At 43.5% G+C, this 18,362-nt stretch overlaps 1 protein-coding gene across 5 annotated transcripts in view; it reads right to left on the reverse strand.

The window, feature by feature from the left end:
* Nucleotides 1-18,362, reverse strand: part of LOC144476010 (uncharacterized) — a 396,477-nt gene that overhangs the window by 196,346 nt on the left and 181,769 nt on the right. The window contains exon 1 of one of the 5 annotated variants that reach the window (XM_078192515.1): nucleotides 10,741-10,781. The exons of the other annotated variants lie outside the window; for them this stretch is intronic. The gene's annotated coding sequence lies outside the window, so the exon portion shown is untranslated. Of the gene's footprint in view, nucleotides 1-10,740; nucleotides 10,782-18,362 lie in introns of those variants that run through there. 5 annotated transcript variants of the gene reach the window in all.

Below are 18,362 nucleotides of genomic sequence, written 5' to 3' on the forward strand. Positions count from 1 at the left end.
GGAGGTTGTGTTTCGTAATTTCTAACTATTACCTCACAACAGGGGAAATCAATTTTTTAAAAACGCCGCGTTAATTGAAAAACGTTCATCTCATTAAAAATGGCAACCATGTCCTTAAAATATGTCAAAATTCAACCACCAAGAAAGAATTTCAGAATTTCGATTTAGTTACACTTTGTTATGTGAATAACGGTAATACTTTTCACTCTTTGATCTTTCAATTAGAGCTTTTATAAATTCAAGATAGGTATGTCTTCGTTAATTAATAGGATTCAACAGCTTAAAAACAATAAGGACTAGAATGGCAAAATAAATTGTCACTTTCCTTCGCAATTAAACCATGTCAGATGGAAAATAACAAACTTTTTGCTAGATCGATTTTTATATTCAATCTATTTGTTAAAATTCCACATCAACATATCCTTTTCGATCTATCCAAATAATTAAAGAAGTAAATCTCTTTAGCTGTTGCTGTCCTTTTGCATGAAGTTCCATAGTACTGTACAACGAATACTCTTAACGAAGAATGAAAAGAAATCATTTTGAAAAAGAATAATTACGGCCTATACGGAAAGAACGAATTCTGTAGAAGTTCTCCACAATTCCCCGCTCATGATCATGGACCGTTGAAAATTTCTCGAAGTGAACACCCTCGGCGACGCACATTGCAGCGATTCTCAAAGTGTAGAACGAAATTCTGAGTAAACAAACAACTGAATCTCCCTTGAGGATCACTTGGTCGTAGGGCGAAAATTCAACCCTATCCGATGTCTATTTTTAAGACATCGCGATGTGGGACGTGTGTTCAGGTTTAACCGAGCCGCGGAAGGTAAATCGAGGCGCAAAGACCTGTGAAATGGCCTCTTTCCCCCGAGTGACCCGCCGCTGAATGCGCAGAGCCCCTTTTTCCGTGTGCCGCAGGAAAACCGAGCCAGTCATCCTTGCCGTCGAACCCCCTCGAAAAAAAAAATCGTCCGACAACCCCAACGCATCTCTTCCTAGTCCCTTCCTCTTCCTGTTTCCCTCTCGCGCGTGCCTAAAAATAAACACCGAGAATCGATTCGTTTCCCGAAATAATTAGCCACGCATCGCGCGACGTTAAAAGTACTGAATTCACCCTTCTCGTCGCGTGGCCAGCCAGCCGGAATCAAATTCTTTTGAGCGACGACGGAACGCCTTTAAAATATCGCAGCATCTAGTAGATTGCCGATCTAGCTAACTCAGAGTCAGGTACTTGGCGATATTTTTTCTGGTCAATTAAAATTAACTAATCGATTGACAATTTTGATGCTCTCCGTCGGTACTGTCTTACAAATTGCCATCGAAATTGTTCGATGACATGGATCATTAATAATGAAATAAATTTGCTAAATAAAAACAGTGAAACAAAGGAGGTCCAAGGAAGAATCACATTCGCGACTAAGTATAACTCTTATTAACAGCGTTGTAACTTCGAAGAAAAAACGTTACTACTGTTTAGATGAATCTAAGTATATTCTGAGAATGTTTACGAATAAACGTAGCAAGTCTAAAGTTATGGCAATAGTTGCTGATCGTTCAAAAATTCTCAAAAATTGTCTACTAATCGAGGCAACGAACTAGGGGGGCATTAAGTCGGCCGTGCCTTAATTCGCAGGTTTATGCGCGCGGGGATAGGCAAACATTAATTTAGATTACGCCTCTAGCCGGTTGTGGCTAGCAAGGATAAGGGACGCAAGCCCCGGAATTGAAACCTCCTGCGCGACCAGCGACAGAGATATACGCTGCACACCTTTCGCTATTAAGTCGACCAGGTCCTGCGGAACTTCGGGATATGATGTACCGCCGACCGAGAGGTATTGAGCGCAAAATCCTTATCGTCGGCCTAAGGTGCACGGCCAGATCCCAGATAGAGAAACGATACGACGAGTGGGGGCAAAAGGGACGTGTCTATAGAGGTTCGCCGAAGTCCTAACCGCGGCCTAACGACGGCTATCACCGGCATATCGGGAAAGGAGAGTCGCAGATCTTATCGGTGCGTTACCACCTAAGCTGTTTGCGTCTTGTAAACTCGAAGATTACCAAAGTGGTCGACGTCTCTCTCTCTTTCGGTTGTCGCCCTTCCTCTCTCGTTCGCCTTCGCTGATAGCAGATAACGTGACCGTTGAGGAAACCGTGGACGAGGGTCCAGAAGTGGATAGAGCCGGAGGAACCTTCGACGGCATTGAATGTGTGAATTGCGGGGTCTGAGCTCTACACGGAACCTTATCCACGGTCTGGTCTACTCTTGGGGCGCGTGCGAGACCCTGCATAGGGATGCGGCGTGGTTTCCTCGATCGCTGATACAAGAGATGACAGAATTCTGATTGGTCTCCTGCGCTCGAGGGACAAACAAATTGCCTCTGAACTTCGCGATGTCTTCTCTAGTCGGATTAATTAATTTTAACGTGACTCATAATTCCTGGCAATTTTTCAGATTTAACTCGAATTATTGGACGAGTTTTTTAAATGAAAATTTCATGTCCAAATTAGTGAGATCGATTCCTGAGTATTGCAGCATCTTTTTGGCGAATATTAGTCCATTTAATAATTAGTCATAAATTTAATTTATTATGATCTTTATATAACTAATAATATGAATACGACATGAGCACAAATAATATAATTTGAATGGCATTCATAAAATACGAAAATAATACAAAGTTATAGAAATAATATAAAACGTATACTTCTTTCGTGATACCTTTTCATTTTCGTTAACTCTAAGAAGCTCAACAAAGAGAACAATATACACGGCTTTACGCGATGGGGATATTTCTTTTTTTTGTCCGTTTTAGCTCGTTGTCCACTTTTGTAAAAGCGATTCAAGCGATTATGAACGCGGCAGACGGCTGAAATAAATTGTTTCGATTTGTGGAATACCGTCGGATGAGCATTTACCGCGCTAAAAAGGACGAAGTTCGCCGAGACCGAGCATCGTTCGGCAGGAAAGTCCCGTGAATCTATCCTAGCGTCACGTAGAGACCGTCGATACGCCGGATTCACGGAGGCATTTACTATGCAAAGTAACGAAGTTTCCGCTGCTCGGAGCCGGGCAAGGTGGAACCGAAGAAGTGTAGGCAGAATAGGCGAACAGCGGTGGCGTCCGTGGAATCGCGGATTTGCCGACCAAGTAATAACCCGGAGGATGCCGCGGGTCTGCCGCGGTATCGCGTTTAGGGAACACGTACGAAAGTGGATAAGCAACCGACGGGCGAACTTCATTCGCGGACTGACGCGCTCGGAATAGGTTATAGGTAACACGAGCAGCCGCGTATTTCGCCTTCTAACTTGACTCCCCCTTCGTCCTGGGGCCCCCCCTTCCAACATCCTCTCCTTTTAGCCACGGTCTACCCTCGTACGAGAATGCAATAACGACTGAGAGTTGCTGCACCTCCTTGAGTTTCGCGGCCGGAAGACGCCTTAACGCCTGCCCTGCGCCCCGTAGTTAGCCCACATTAGTAATCTCCCCTAGGTGTTCCCGAATTCTACGTCCCCGACATGTACGACCAGTCATTGCGGATTATTATGAATTCAAGTCCAAGTTTCTGCGACGTATCGGAGATCATTATTGAATGCGGGTACTCGAGATACAAGCCGAGCGTAATGATATTAATACGGTATTCCGGGCCTAGTCTAGCCGTCTGCGACCGAAACTTGATAACTAAGACCACAAAGCGTCGCTAGTCCGCGAACCGTCGCGTCCTCGACGCATGTTAACTGCAAAATTTCAAGTATTTTTAACACCTGTTCGATGCTAAACATATAAAACTATTATTTCTACAGCAAAACGTGATGGGCATATTTGATTAGCACAAATGAAAATATCCAGAAATACACTCACTGCGAAGGAAAATAATATTTCTTTAAAGTTGCTTTGCCATGTCAAGATGATAGAGTGCCTAGATGCTGATATCGTGGATACCATCAAGAAATTATTCATTGTACCTTTGAACTTTTTATTCCGGAACCGTTTGAGCAAGCAGAGGTTTTACAACGCGTGAATAAACTGTTGCAGATATAAATCACACTATTAACCCTCTTAGTACCTAACAACGATATATCGTTGTTGGCTCTTGTTGACAAGATAGTTTTCTTAATTATTTTTTTATTAAACAACAATTTAATTTCTTATTTCTTCTCCTTTTTTGAATTTGTTATTTATCAGTCTTTTCAAAATTCTTGCAATTTCTTCCCGAAACTTTATCAAACTTCGTCAAACGAGTTTTAAACATTTCGCTCAGATACAGACTCTTTTGGCCGGTACTAAGAGGGTTAAATATCTTGCGAACGTTATAGAGAATTTGTAATTTCGTTTTTCATTTAGTCTGTGATATTAGACAGACATTATGCATGCTTCTAATGTTTTCCCTTTTGCAGCAGTATGTTGATCCAGAAAAAATTTCGAGCAATTCCCAACAACGTCTCGTTTAGAACCGTGTAAAATTAAGCATCGTTTCCCTCGCAGCAATCCGTATTTGTCCCCGCGGCACCCAGTCGCGGTCGGAGAGACCGATAATTAATTAAAATCGCCAAGATTATCGTTATTGCGAAAATAAATCCCGCGAGGGGGGTGCGCGGGGGGAGCACTAGGGGGGCCGGTCGGAACGGCGAAGTTTCGTAGGGCGAAACTCTTTTCCACCCTCGTTTCCCTCGTGAATCGCGAGCGTTTTTCTCCAATCTACATGCCACCCCTTCACCTCGTTCGCAGCCACTATCGCCGTAACAACTGTTACAATTCGCAAGTCCGCCGTTCCACGGTCACGAACCATTTACCCGCACACTCGTTAGTAGCGGGCTAATTAATACGCGCGGCGGCAAGTATCGAGCAAACGTTTCCACGAGGGTTGTTGCCGCATTAAGCGTTGTCCACAAGGAGAGAGAGACGTTCCGAGAGACTTGCTTGAACGTTTGGTCTTCCACGAGGCTTCCGCGAGATTATTCGTGAATCGTGTCCGGCGAAGGGAACCGAGTCGAAATCGGTATCGAGGAGAGAGACCTCGACCCCTTCTGTCACGAGACGAATACGAAATCGACGAGTCGGTCTCCGGAGGGTTGAAGGGTCGTTTCCATCGCCTTACGGGTTCGCGCCAGACCAAATTAACCATGAATGGCCAATTAACCTGGAGACGGTGCCAACTAACCGCCATGGCAGACGCCACCCGTGCACCGAATTGATCGCCGTCCCGCTGGTCCGGCAGTTAATCGCTGCCGACTGTCCAACGTGTGCCCAGCAAACGTTTCCGCAAACAGGACCACCGTGATCCAGTTGCCACCTATTCGTCATTCTTTTAATTGGAAATCCCTAATCGAGATCATGACTTATCGTACCCTAAATTCATCTCTGTAATGACAATTATTGCTCCTTAAGTTCTCAAGACATCATTAAAGTGTTAATCTCTAACATGATCATTTCTCTACAGAAACGCAAGGAAGAAATTCAGTGAGGCTTAAATTTTTAAATTAAAAACACAATCGAGAAATAAAATCTAACTATAACCGAGCGGAATCGTGAACTAGAACTATTTTGAGTAGTATTTCCTGCGAAAATAGAATCTCGAAATCGTATTTGGTGAATTTAACTCTGCTGCAATTACAAATATAGCAACAAATACAATAATGTCGACGATTACAAATAGTGAACAATAAAGTGGTAGATTATCTCACCGCATTTCCGCTCGCGCATCAGAAATTTCGCGAAGGGTTGTGCGTATTGCCTAAACGATCGCGTAGCCATCGTTTCCGTTAAAACACGAAATGGTATCTGGGGTTCGAGAAAAGAAGCAACCCCTAATTCCCACACCACCGAATCCCCGTCCAAAACCGTCTTCCGGGGTGGCGGGTGGAGGCTACCGTACCACGCGATGGTACATTTTTAATTACTTACACCCACGCAGCTGCATCGCGCGATGACTATAAATCAACCGGAGCACCGCCCAGCAAAGTAATTACAGCTTGAATTTTAGATAATGTTGCCGCAAGCACGGATCACCTCCGTACCCCGAACCGCCCCATAGAATCCTCCGCGTTTTATCCCGCTCGGCCCTCATTTTGTCTTGATCCGCCGTGAACAAGTCGTTTTCTTCAATCTTTTACCATCGACGACTCTTTTATCCATATTCCTTCCAGTTGATCGATTCTTAGAATATAAAGTCGCCAGTGATTACCCATTAATTACACAGTGCGAAGTTAAATCAGTAAAATTTATAAAAATTCTGATTGCAATATCTGAATTTATAAAACTTAAGAAAAGGGAAAAATATATTTTTTTTATATTTTCTAAAAATATATTTGTCAATATATCGGAAGTTTCAAAAGAATGTTAATAGAAAAATTTACACGCGACATAAGAATCGACACTTTAGTAATGGGTATATTTTTAAGAAGCGTAAATATCGAATTAGAAGATGTCCAGGAACAATTATGGAGCATGAAAGAATCGTTAAACGGTGAACTACTTTCGCCGAGATCGAGCAAGGAAGGCCAGTGGCTCGATCGGTGTCTCGAAGAGTCGCAGAAACGCTAATTGCGGCCCCCTGCTAATTTCTTCCCGACTTCGCGTATCGCTCAGTCTTACCGGGAATAGTTTCGCGATTTCTCACGGCTGATGACACCGGTAAGTATAGAGTAGTCGCGGTTAAGCGTTGCCGATTGGGGCGACGGCGGGAGCGGCGGGGTTTCGAAACGACGTCGGAATTGTTTACATAATTATGCGCCAATTAAGAGAGCGGGACTGAAGGAGGCGCAAGGAAGAGGAGCGCGCCGGGGTGGGAGGATTGGTAGCGAGTGGCTGGCGAGGGCAGCAGCCATCTCGATTCCAGCGCAATTAAGGCGCGGTTGAGGAAACCTAAAAAAAAAATGAACGGCACGCTAGGAAAGAGTGGAATTTAATTAGGAGCTCGTGCTCTCTCGTATTTTCAGGCAGCCATGAAGAAACAAGACAGTGTAGCGAGCGAAGTGTAGACGTTCGACGGAAAGAAGGAGACGAAGGGGGCGAATCGGAGAAAAACAGAGAAGAGAGGGAAGAGAGACGATGAGAATTATTCAAGCGTGAAATTCGAGGGAAAGAGAAAAACAGAGAGAGAGAGAGCGCGAGAGAGAGAGAGAGAAGAGCGGGGTAGAGATATCGTCGGCAAAGACATAACAATCAGAAATATGATAACACGCAGGATGGATGCTTGCGTTCACCTCAGACCTCTTCCACGAGGTTTCTCGGCATCCGAGCTAAGGTTGACGGAGAGGGAACGTGAAGTGAGATGAAAGATGATGAGTGAAGGAATCGCGGTAGGGGTAGGAGGCGCTTAATTAGAGCCAGACTTCCGTAGGATGCTTGAGGCTTCCCTACGCTCTAAACTTCTATCTTCCCACAGTTTATCCCTGTAAAGTGGCTATCTCGAAATTACCCTCGAAATTATATCGAATTTCGGACCGAGTCCACGAAACACTTCTATAGTATTTTGCGCGCCGTGAAATCTGCTCGCGATCCAGCCTGTTTTCCTCGAGTAATATCGAATTCGCCACGTAATACCAATTGTTCTATACTCCATTAATTAACGCTTGCGCACTACCCGCAAAACTGAGATATTTATACTTTCAGAGTGTTGTAAGAGTTCTTCAATTGTTTCTATAGGCAATGGAGAAACAGTCATTCGGCTTCCGCGATTCCAATTTAAAAAATTAATTAAGCCACCAGAGTACTTTAGCTTCGCTGAAAATACAATGCCCGACTCTCTTTGCGGTCGCGACGGATACCTCCGAGAACGGAGTCATTCTCGCGAGCAACAGCCGCGACGGCAAGCCGATGTTTACTTTATCCTCACTAATCAAGGGACGTATTTGCGTTTTATAATCCTTGGTCGGCTAAGAGGGTAAAATCTGAAAGCTTAGTGGAATCTCCTTTCGGTCGGATGGGTAATCCTAGCTTCGACCCTCGATTCCTGCAGCCCTCCGTCTTCCACGAAGAGGAACGCATCTTCATGAAACGTCTTCGTATACTGGCGCGGAGGAGACAGCGCCCGCTGATTTAATGGCTTATTTTATCCGGTAATATTGCTGTCCGATTTTTACAGCGCTGGCCATGAATTATCGGGACGATCGAGATTCACGCGGCTACTGAACGAGTCATTGAACGCGGCCTCTTACTGGCGCCTTCGAGCTCCGTCTGGCTTCGTATAACGCATATTGAGGTCCGTTATATAACTCGGGTATTATAGAGGCGAAATTAACAGGAAAGTATTTTCAGACACAAAGGAAATTATCGTCCTTACATGTGGAGGAAAGAAAAATATTAAATTCTATCGAAGTATCCAACGAATCCTATTCTTACGAGCATTAAAAATCACGAAACTCATAAAATTTTCGAAATTCGCAAATTCCAATCTTTACTTTATGAATACGATGTAAAGTTGCCGAATATGAACATGAATTGTTTGCAGTCTGTGCAATTAAAGACGCTTGTTACCACGTCCAGTTCGAAAGCAAATATTTCCGTAAAATAACAGCGCGTACTGAATTTAATTTTATTTCCACACGCAATCTTTTCTTACTCGGCTACCAAGCGAGGGGTTAACGCGACCATGTGTAGAAGATACATCGAATAATTTATGGGTAACAAGTACATCAATGTCGAGACCAAAGGAAACACGAAAGGGACGAGCGAGCGGTCTGTCTTATCGATAATTCACTCGATCTGACCGATGTAGAACGATCTGCTCATACCACCCTGTAATCCAAGCAGGTTCGTCGTATTTATATGATTAATGTGTTTATAATGGCCAGACCAGTCTCTGCGTTTTTACTGACTGAACAATCCAAACCTCATACCTCGCCTTATGTGACAAAATACGGCGTCTGCCGGCCGAAGAGTTCCGAAGACATGTCGTCGATATAATTTTACAATAAAACCAGCGTTTATGCGTAGTAATAGTACACTGTAACCGCATGTTACCGCAAATTGCTGAAGATTCACTGCGCTATTACTGCAGTCTGCATCGAAGCTTTGTAACCACCATATGTTATGCAACGTAGTTCTAAGAATTCGTTCCGAGTAGAATCTACATTGTTAGTGTTTGCGAATCAGTCTCTAGAAAATCGAGGCTTGGTGGTTAATTTAAGTTGCAGACAGAGGTCTTGAAAGGTCTGAGAGACAAAGTTGAACTGAAAAAAAATGACAAGACTTCGTGGTAAATTTAACTTTACAAATCGAGTCAATCTAAAAGCTATTAACTAGGAATTGGGTGCGGTAAATTAATTTGTACTAATTGTAGACGGGAAAAAGAAAGGCTCTATTACAAGAATTTTGAAAACAAGGACTTAATGATATCTATCAATCTTTGAATTTTCTTGGATCGAATAATCTTGGAAATAATTCAGTGAAAAATCCGGACATTTTTGGTGGAATATCCCCGATCAGAAGCCGATGGTCCCTGTGGAAGGGTTAATCGCGATGGATTGGTGTAAAATTTCTCTTAGATGCCGGTGGGGCATCTACAGTTCGAGCCCTGTGAAATCGAGCTATCGAATCGACATCCGTCATGCGAACGTCAGAAGCTATACGTGTTCTCCTACTGGTAACTCTAGCCACTCGACGGTAATTCTCTGGCTGGCATGCGACCGCCACTCGAACGACACGACATCACACGAACCATTCGACCATTCCCGTTTTCCCTTTTTTCTTTTCCTCCTCATTTTTCAGTTCGTCTCGTGCGGCTTTGGGCAGCGCGTGCACGAAACGGGACTGCGGAACAGAGAGGTCGCGGCAACAAACATAAACGCTCGCGCAATAAAAGCTGCCCCGAAAATCGAAGATTTAGCGAATTCTCCGCAGTGATGACGATTCCGATAAGTTACTTAAGAGGATTGTTGAGATCCATTTAGCCGTAATTTTAAAAAAGCTATTAAGAAGTTATTACATTTAATTAAGTTAGCTAAATAAGCTATTACATGTAATTAATAGCTATTATATTCAATTAAAAGCTATTAATTTCTATAAGTTAACTAGAATTAATGCATTCCGTATATATGTAATCGAATTCCATGCATAATATATTGATGATTCATCATTTAGGACGTCTAAGTGCTATTGTGCTTTCTCCGCAATATTTACGCGGTTCTACATAATGCCACCCCATTACTGTTCCTTATTGTTTCGAGCTATTTTTTCCTACTATTCAACTCAGTAAACCCACCGTCAATTACAACTAACCACCCAGTAAAACAGAACTCACTATAATTGGAGAGCATTTTGCATTTACTATTAGTCCGAGGCTCCTGTGGAAGGGTAAATAAATGATAGCAAGGAGTGTGTACAGATTTGATATTGAGCGAGCAGCAGCGAAATTTGAATTTTTTCGATTCGACCTTAAAAATTCACTCTTAACCCTTTGCATATAACATTTCCATTTTGTATAACCAAATATATTTTATGCTTATAACATTGAATCTTGTAACTCATGCAACAACAGCTGTACTATTAATAATTTCTGAAATCTAATTTTTCATAATATAAAAATGATTTTGAAAGGTGCTTCAACAATTTTAGCGGTGCGTCAGAGTCACCATTCGAGCGCAAAGGGTTAAGTGTATATTATTCCTTAATTGAAATATTTGGGAAAGTAAAAAATTGGATATCATCGGACGCATTGAAAAGTAAATTGCTGTCTCAGGCAAACAGTTCTAGCACAGAAGCGAACGAGAACGATGAGTAAGATCAAACAAACTTACTTTTATTTCACCGGGAAGCAGTATTCGTGGTTCTCGCAAGGTCCCTGCCAGTCCGTCTCAACACGGTCAAACTTGCTCCAACTCGGTCGCAAGTAAACACGTCTCTCAAAGCATGCGTAGACACTAATTGTCCGAGAGAAGAAACAGCCAGCCGAACTGTTCATAGAAACATCCCACAACAGACGGTGTTCTAAACATGGCTAACCTTGAAACCACAAATTACCGTTTAAAGACATATTCGAAACCTTTCTAAACTTCTCGCAAATAAAATCATGCTCGTTCCGCAGTCTCTTGGATCAATTCCGATTATCACAGGAAATCACTTCCTACGTCCTTAAGCAGTTACGCGGGACTAACGAGACTTTGCCGAAGTTAGGTAATCATTGCTTTTGTGAATAATTCGTTTGGAACGAGTAGCGCGAGGATAGAGCGCGCGTTTAGCGGCGCGAAAGCACTGTCAGTTCGCGGCACTTTCGCGAAAGAATTCACGGAGCAAGTTTAGCGACACGTAATGCCGATGTGTAACGGTAAGCGTGCCAAGGTTCGAAACGTACTGATATCCGCGGGTCGCTCGCGATTGACATGCAGCCGTGGGTGACTGTACACGCGGAGTGTCGGCGCGGGTTTTACGCGCCACGTGGCGTCTCGCGGTGCAGCGTACGCGAGCCAACAATGTGACAAATGTGACAGCGGTACAGAAATGGCAGCCCTCCTCCCTTCTCATTCCACTTTCCTAAGCGGTTCTAAGCGAGCCGGCCGCTATGCTGTTAGTGTACGTGGCTTACGAGCACGTGGGAAAAGGCGCGTGCGGAACCAGCGTCGGCAGGCGGCAGCCTTTGCAGGACTGCTTTCATAATAGATGCCCACGATATACATACGTCACCGCACGTTGGCTTGCCACGCGAAATAACACATATTTGCGGTTAATTTCACAGACGATTTTCACCGAAGGTTCAACGCCGGACAAACCGTCCCCAAACCGCGAACCGAATTTTCATCCATTTCGGTACTACGCGGTCCGTTTCGTTTTTCTTTTCGTTTGCCCTTTTATTCGGCGAGTCAGCCACGAATCGATACGAAAATAATGAGTTCATTTAAAACGGTTTCAGCTAGAGATCGCGTTATGCATTTGCGGCTGTCCATGCGCAGTACACGAGCCTATACGAGTACTTAGAATTACTTCGAGAGTTCGTCGAACGGCAATTACTGAATGATGCTTGTTAACAATCGTTGTATTCGCAGATAGAAATGCGGGCTCGAAACTGGAACTAGTTTTAGGTCAATAAATACTATCCATCGTAAATATCGTGATACCGATTCGTTTTACTAGAACTCGGTGCAGATAATGATTTGATCGATTTTAACCTTGCACCGCTTGGATCGAAGTAATAAAATTGTTGGTACGCTGCATAGAACTGCATAAATACTTTCGCCGAACGTTCCGAAGGATTTGATAAGAATCATCGAGAGATATGTCCAACACTTATCGCATACGGATTCTATATGTACATATTACACAACTGAATTGAAGAATGACTTCGCATTATAAGTATTGTTACGCAATTTTTAATCTATTAAACCTATTATAAAAAGCGAATAAATTTCAAGTACACTCCGGTTTCATTAATTTCAGGTAGAAAATTATCAGTCCTAAGAAATTAGCAGAATTCGCACGAATGTCTCGTTAAATATATACACGTGCATAAAACGCGAAGTCTAATAATAACGTGAAGGAATAGTATCGACGCTTCTAGAAAGCTGAATTTCTCGGTCAGAAAAGACGGAATGCTATGGAAAACGATCACACTATGGTAGTGGATAGCGAGTAATGGACGGACACGTTACCCATACCGTAAGCTATAACACCGCGTGCCCCACAAGCGTTTGGAATTGATTTTTCCTGTAAGAAAGCGGGAGCATCAAATTTCAAGAATTAATCCACTACGTTACGCGGGACAGGCTTGAAAATACAAAAGAACGAATAATGTAAAAATAATTCTGTCCAGTGCAAACTGGGTCGTACGAGCGGTAAACAGCCTTCAACGAAGATACGCAAACAAAGGCTGGATCGATGGCTGGCAATTTTAATGACAAACGAGCAGTCATTAAGGAATACCGGTGCGATTCTCATTCGCACAGCCGGTCATCGAATCGATATCGCGAAATATTAAACAGTTTAATCGAGTCGGCTGACTCGGTCGCGATAAAATTCATCGAGCAATTAAAAGTTCTCCGTTCCCATCGATTCGTTATAGAAAACTCTCGAATAACGAGGTACACGTAACCAAACGTGAGAGGGAGAGAGAGAGAGAGAGAGAGAGACAGTGAGTAGATTTGTCTAACACGATTCCTCGTATCCGTTCGGCGAAAAGCAAGAACCGGCGATAAATTAAAGGGCTGCAGGGGAGCATGACGGTTTTTAAAAGCCATGATTTTCCGATGAAAGCTCGCGTTTCATGGTGGTCGTGGAAGGGCAAGCCTCGACAGGCCGCCTGCCCCGTTTAACTGCAACCTGGCAATTACCTGTAGGGCATAATTGTCATCCCTTACGTTTCCCTGGCTGCCCCCCCCCCCCCCCCCACTCTGCAACCGTTTCCCACCCTGCTTCACCTGACCCGTTCTTCATGCTCTTTGCCCAGGGCTACCCCTCGGCCACCCCTGGGCCACCCCAACGGAGGCGTCGGGTCACGCGAGGCCGTGCCTGTCGCAGAAGTCCACGCGACGCGCACTGCCACGCAATGCCGAAACAACACCGACTTACCTTACCTATATCAGATTTCTAATTACTAATTTACTCCCGTCGACGACCCCCGCGACCCTCCTTTCAACCGTAGACTGCCTTCGAAACGACAACGACAACCACGAGTCTTTCTTTCTTTCTTTTCTTCTCTCTCCCTGTTCCCGGAGCCAGGAATTTATTAATTTGCGTTTTTCTTTTATATCCCGCGACATCAACGCGCGAGGACGAGAAACGTCTCGTGCACACTCGATCGTCTGCTCCGAATGCCGGGATCCCGAAACCCGCGACGACAGGGCGAACGGTGCAAGTATTTTGAAGTTTTAGACTCACCCGTCGGGGGGGCAGACGGGCCTCGAGCGATTAGCGACTCTCATGCGACTATACGGTCGTCTCGGTATTTACCTGCAACAGAACAATTTCGGCGAATTAGGATCGTGGAATATTGGTATGCACTGTCGCGTTGTTTCACCCTTTGCTGGTGGAGTTTCTTCAGCAACTGGAATTTCTTTGTCTCTGGTCATTCCTTAGTAGTAAAGGATAAATAATGCTAAAATTCCGATAGTAAATCGTTCATATTTTATTTTCTTTACACGCATACACCCTAAGCTTTTTTTGTTTGTAATAATTTCCCTAGTCGAAATAGCAATCTTAATTTATTGTGTATCTACAATTACGGTCATTCCTAGATTTCGAAAAATCATATTTTGTTTCGATTTAGAGAAAACAACATTCATGGTTAGTAGACTATATGTGAAATCGTCACGAGTTCGATTCGTTGTTATAGCTGAAAGGTTTTGTTTGACAGGGAGAAAGAATTCTTTTACTAGATAAACGTTTAACATACTTTAATGAGTTAGTTAAATTAACTTCAACGGTTTCTGTTTTCAGTTAATTAGGAAGAGACAAACTCTGTAGTTTTTTTATATACGATCTTTTATATGGATCTTGATGCAATATTATATTTTTTTAGTGCAATCCATTAAAGATTTTCGTAATTCATGTAAATCCATGGAAAACTGTCAATCTATGAAGAATAACAGTCGAAGTAGGGCTACGTGGACGTTGAGGGCGAAGTGTAGCGAAAGGGGAAGGAACGAACGCAGGCATAATTGCGAAAATTAATTATTGCCTTGCACGAATGTCATGCGGTTGCCTGTTATTAGCCCGCAGGCATAATTTAAAGGGAAGCGACTTATTATCGGTCCCATTCCGCAGTTCGTTTCCAATCTCAACCATTGCTGCAGGGATTCACAAAAATGACCATAAATAATAAATTTTTACCAATTATTCAAAACTTTTCAGGAACGTTAACAGCACTTCCAAGTATGCTTGAACTTCGGTCGAGTATATTTGAATCTTTTATGAGTACATATGTCATGTACTCTGCCGATATTATCTATAACCAAAAACCTCTGTATTACAGTAGACCTTAGTTATACTTAGTCAAACTTTTGTGCTAGCAACGGAAATTTTCATATTTGAAAATTGTTTAATTTTTAAAATTCACTTTTGTTACGATAATCTATCGCAGTGATACATTTTTTGCCTTTCTGAATTTATACAGTTTCTGTATGATTATATATTGAGTATATAGAATGTGACTAACACTTAATTGAATAATAAGAATAATTTCAGTTTTTACTCCTCTAGGTTTCGTACTCCTACTCCCTAATTAGTTGAGAATTATTTTTCATTTGTATTAAACGGAGCCTTAAATGAGAAAATGTCTTCCACTTATCAACTTATTTTATGGCCGGTTATACCACGAGTTTTCACCCACCCTGTACTGTATCTTCGCTAATACATGCTCCAGAACCGCCCCCCCACGATCGACCAAATCAGAAGGGCCTCGACAGGTCGCGAGCCACGAAATTCGGCTCGGCAAACATTATTCCACGCCTAATCCTAATTTCGCAGCACTCTACGTATTCGGGATGCATTATCATCTCTCGACCGGGTGTCTTTGAAGCGGGTGATCGCGAGCGCGGGCGGGGCACGTTACAACATTTACTTACTGCCGTTTAACCACTTATCACGTCGGATCTCAGGACCCGGTGCTTCTGCAACGCGCCTAGAGGCAGATTTCCGTGGATAGAGGAGAACGAAGAACGCCGGGACGAAATCGAGCGGCTGCACGCCATACCGTCGCGCGTCGTGCCCCCGATGTAGCGGGGATGGAAACGGCGAAACACGTCGGTAACAGGTCGGACAGAGAGAAAGAGAGACATCAACCGGCGCATATCCATTACGCGGTGCGCGTGGGGGCGTTTAACGCAAAAGCGTGCGAGTCGGCTAAGCGAGTATCGGCGTCCTTTATCCACCAGCACGCGTTACACGCCTCGCATGCTTCAAGGACATATCTGCTGGATATCAAGCCGACTACTCGATCCGGCTAACCGCTTACACACCCGGCCACCTTCCAACTTCTCCTCGTCGTCCTCCTCGCTGCTAGTTTCGGCCCTGCTACCTCCTACCTCTTGCCTTTTGCACCAACCGAGCACAGATATTTACCGATTCCAATTGGTTTCGTGATTGCGTCTAAGTGGCCGGATAGACGTGTTTCGGCAGACACGACCGATATCGAGGAACACTACAGGGACATCGGAGCCTTTGGTGAGTGTGTCGATTACTGAAAATTTTCGTTGGGCGTAGGGATTCAACGAGTTTTCTGAACGCAACTTGAAACGTCCGGTGAAGGACCATTTTGCGTACTCGCTCGCAAGGAATTTTTATTAGTCTTTTTTTCATGGAAATCTACATAGCAAGCCAATAATTTTATAAGGTCTCTGTTGGTGCTAAAATTCATCTTGTTATTTGCAACATCATTTTAACAGCGTTTAGAGGAGCATGAGTTGTAGAAGTGAATAATTTACGCCGTTACTGAAGTGCAGATTATTGTGCAAAATAATAGTGATTATTAAATTGTGGATTTTTATGCCTAATAAGAATTGCCTGCATTAATTGTAAGATCTACAGCATAGAAAGAGAGTTTATGAGACTCGACAGAATTTTATTTACCAATGACTAACTTACTATACTAACTAATATTCCCAGCCTTTCTCCGATATCAAAACCTTTTTCGAAAGAGCATAGTACGTAGTAAAGTTTCTTTTATAGATGGAGCTGTTTCGGAGATATGATGAGCAACATTTTTTTCTTAAATGGAATACTATATTTTACTATATAAAAATATGAAAGAATATCGAATTCTAAATAAAAAGGCATCGACCCTTATTAGCCCTAAACCTAACAGTTAACGAGTAATTTCGCTTTATTTATTTATTTTTTATAATCAGATCGCTGAGATCAAGTCATACAGAATCACGATGTTGCAAATTTCAGAATTTCTAAAAACGCAGGAAAAGCAACGAGTGCTAATAATCTGCAGCCGCCAGGAAACCGTATTGAGGGGACAGCTGCAGACAATGAAATATGCATCTCGTATTAAAACTTTGTGTCGCATGGACGGCTGAATGAAATCCGTGAAGGATTGATCATCAGAGACCGGAACGCTCGCGCAGCGTCGTAAATTATGATAGATACGCGCGGACCGAGCCGCGCCCGGAGAGAAAGGGTTACGGGCTAGGTGAATATGCCAAGGGCCCTTTCTGACTGGCTCTGATGTGGTCTGCGGGCTGAGCTTAATAACTGTTGGCCCTTGGCCTCCTCAAACAAACGTTTCTAACCATTACGCGTCTCTTAGCCCCTGGCGATGAAAATTCTCCGCGACGACACGCGCAGGAAAAGAAGACAATGGGAGGAATTTAGGGTGTATAAGCATCTGGTATGCGAATTTTTATAATGTGCAGACGGTGAATTATTTTATAAAAATTGGAATGAGAAAAATATTGGTTTCGATAACGAAGACGAATGTTATTGTACTTTGTTTTAACTATTTTCGAATAAAATACCGCGAATACATAGAAATCATAAAAATTCAAACGATGTCCCTTTTTAATCTTGCAATGACATGTTCACCGTCTCGAATGCTGTATAACTTTGTTTTCGCCAATGTGCCTGTAATGTATATAGTTGTAAAATAATATTACAACAGTATACTTCTTTTAAATCTTGCAACGATATCTTCAACATTTAGATTGATGCCTTGCTTTTGGATTTTGTGGCTCAGTGGGCTGGATGAATGAACTAGTTAACCCGTTAGATCGCCGACTAAAAAATTGTTTAATTAAAAGCGCCGGTCAGAACGATTGAGGAAACGCCCGAAAAAACGTTCCGCGGAAATTCCAGCTTGCGTAAAAAGTTCATCGAGACAACACCGGTGATGCCGGACCGCGCGAGTACGCCCAGGTTGTCGAGTTTCGCACGAACTTGCGCATCCGTAACGAAGAAGCACATCGGCCGGAAGTCAGCGGTAAAAAGGCCGTGGAAAAAAGTAAACTGTCGACGAGCGAATCAAATGAACGCGGTCGGAAGCACCGCGGTTGGTAAAAAACGGGGTTGATACGTGTCGAGAGGTACTCCGGTATTAAAAACGCGGGCAACAGTCACGAGGAACGAGGTACCGGATTATATCGTTGCCCCGAGCACAGTCGTGTGTAGGAGGCAATGCAAGAAGAGCCATGAAGAGGCGGGGGAGGGCGGCGAGTGGCTCATCGACTGGTACAGGCTAGTACCGATATTACCCTGCACCCCCAAACCAGCCAACTAGCGAGGCAGAGAAAGGGAGAGAACCAGTGTAGAGGAACTAGAGCCTCTCCGTGTGTACGTGTCTGTATACGTGCAGGGAGGGGGCGAGGGGATGGAAGAGAGAGAGAGAGAAGCAAAGAGGAACATGTAAGCTCGCGTAGGTATCCACTTCCCTTCCGCGATCAATTAATTCCGGACACTAATGCTTTTCTAAAGACACACACCTAGCCGGGCT

This window comes from Augochlora pura, chromosome 10 (assembly GCF_028453695.1).
Source record: "Augochlora pura isolate Apur16 chromosome 10, APUR_v2.2.1, whole genome shotgun sequence".
Taxonomy (NCBI): domain Eukaryota; kingdom Metazoa; phylum Arthropoda; class Insecta; order Hymenoptera; family Halictidae; genus Augochlora; species Augochlora pura.